This window comes from Elephantulus edwardii, unplaced genomic scaffold, assembly GCF_000299155.1.
Source record: "Elephantulus edwardii isolate Elephantulus edwardi_28Jun2011 unplaced genomic scaffold, EleEdw1.0 scaffold00150, whole genome shotgun sequence".
Taxonomy (NCBI): Eukaryota; Metazoa; Chordata; class Mammalia; order Macroscelidea; family Macroscelididae; genus Elephantulus; species Elephantulus edwardii.
Window position 1 is genome coordinate 6,761,544 of NW_006399900.1, and position 2,370 is coordinate 6,763,913.

Genomic DNA, 2,370 nt, shown 5'->3' on the forward strand with positions numbered 1-2,370 from the left:
TGGATGCAGTTGAATTGGATTTTGGTGCCTGGAGTTCCTGTCATAGTTTTTAAATTTTTGCATCATCATTTTTTTTTAACCTTGACATTGATAACCAACAGGTGAAAGATAAAGGAGAGATAGTACTGAGATAATGGGTTGCTATCTTGGGACAACTGTGGGTCTGCACACCTACTAATTTCTTTGACAGCACTTAACCACAACAACAACAACAATGGGAGAAACAACTGGCCTTCATGGTAGTCTCATGCTACTTCTTCATTTATAAAATGAATATTCCTCAAGGACTTGTTGTGAGAATTAAATAGAGTACAGATTTGCAGCACAAGTGCACATGCTTGCTGCTAAAAAGACCTTTTGTTAGCTCAAATGTCCAACCACATTGAATATACTGAGAAATTATGGTACATTCACACAATGGAATACTATGCAGCACTCATGAGTAATGATTTCACAAATCATTATATAACTTGGAGGAGGCTGAAGAGCATTATGCTGAGTGAACTAACTCAGTCTCATAAGGACAAATACTGCATAAGGCCATTATTATAAACATAGGAGAATAATTAATAAAACATGTATGGAGACCCAAAGGGGAAAATGGTGGGAATCATAAATTTTTGTGATCCAAATGGTCAACTGCCATTCATTGTTAATAAAACACACATAGATGTCTTTTTTTAGAGGGTTTGTTTTCTTTTTTTTCAAACATACTTTGGGCATGATGTCCAAATAGAAGGAGCCATTCATTGGAGAGAGATATTATGCTTGGGAAGGTGGTAGTACAAAAATGGAAGACTCTCAATCAGGTGGAGTGACACAATGACTGCAGCAGGTGTGTCAGAGATTGATGAGGATGGCACGGGATAGGATAGGATGCAGATTTATTGTTTATAGAGTCATTATGAGTTTTATTGAACTTGATAGCACATAACAACTGATGTCTTTCTAGTCCTTTCAGCTCTCCTCAAAGATCCATCTAACATCACCACTAATATCCCAGTTGGCATGACCTCTTGAATCTTTGGCAGTTCTCTGTGGATCTGCTATTTTAGCAATACTTCAATAATCTTCAGCAAGATTTTACTTACAAGTATCTGACAACTCATCTGATCTTTGATCATTAGTGTCCAATGCTTCAAACTTATTTCTGAGAGCATTGTCAGATTCAGCTGAGACGGATTCAAGACTGTACTTTGGTGCTTGTGGACTTGTTTCCATTTTTTTCAGCTTCAATTTAAAATTATATCTGCTGGAGAAATTGTTGGATGTGCATAGGGATTTGATTCTTAGAAGGTCCCATTTGTCTATTTTATCCTTTCCTGGTTGTAGGTTTTTCAGGATGTTTTGAAAACTGTTTATGTTGTGGATTAGGACTTCTAGAGTTCTTCTAAGATTTTCTTTAATGAAGTTTTTAGTCCTTGGTTTTAGTCCTAGGTCCATGATCCGCTTTGAGTTGGTTTTTGTGTGGAGTGAGGTATGGATCTTGCTTGAGTTTTCTGCAGATAGTTTTCTAACTTTGCCAACACCATTTGTTAAAAAGGGTGTTATTTCCCCACATTACTGATTTCACCTCCCTGTCAAAAATCAGTTTACCATAGGTAGATGGGCTGATTTTTGGATTCTCAATTCTATTCCATTGATCTATGCATCTGTCATTGTACCAGTATCATGCTGTCCTGACCACCATGGCAGTGGCAGTGTAGTAGGATTTGAAATCAGGGAGTGAGATATATCCTACCTTGTTTCTTTTTTTAAGGAATGCTTTGCTTATTAGGGGCCTCTCTCATTCCAAATTAAACTTGTTGTTGTTGTTGTTATGTGCTGTCAAGTTGCTTGCAACTCACAGTGACCCTATATACAACAGCCCTAAACCCTGCTCTGTCCTGTGCCAATCGCACTGTCTCTGACACACCCATCTTGATTACCCCAGTCACTGAATCAATCCACCTCATAGAGGGTCTTCCCCTCCTGCTCTATCCTTCCACCCTCCCAAGCTTGACATGCCGCTCCAAGGACCGGTCTCTCCTTGCAACATGTACAAAGTATGTTAGATGGAGCCCCAGAATCCTTGCCTCCAAGGATCAGCCTGGTTTAGCCCTTTCCAGGATGAACCTGTTCATTTTTCTTAGCAGTCCATGATACTTTCAAGACTCTTCTCTAGCACCAGAGCTCAAAGGCATAAATTTTCCTTCTATTCTCTCTAGTCATTTCCCAGCTCTCTGGTGCATAGCAAGTGATTGCAAAGATTGCCTTTTCCATCTTATTGAAGAATGTTGTTGTTGTTGTTGTTATGTGCCGTCGAGTCGTTTCCGACTCATAGCGACCCTATGCACAACAGCCCTAAACCCTGCTCTATCCGGCGCCAAC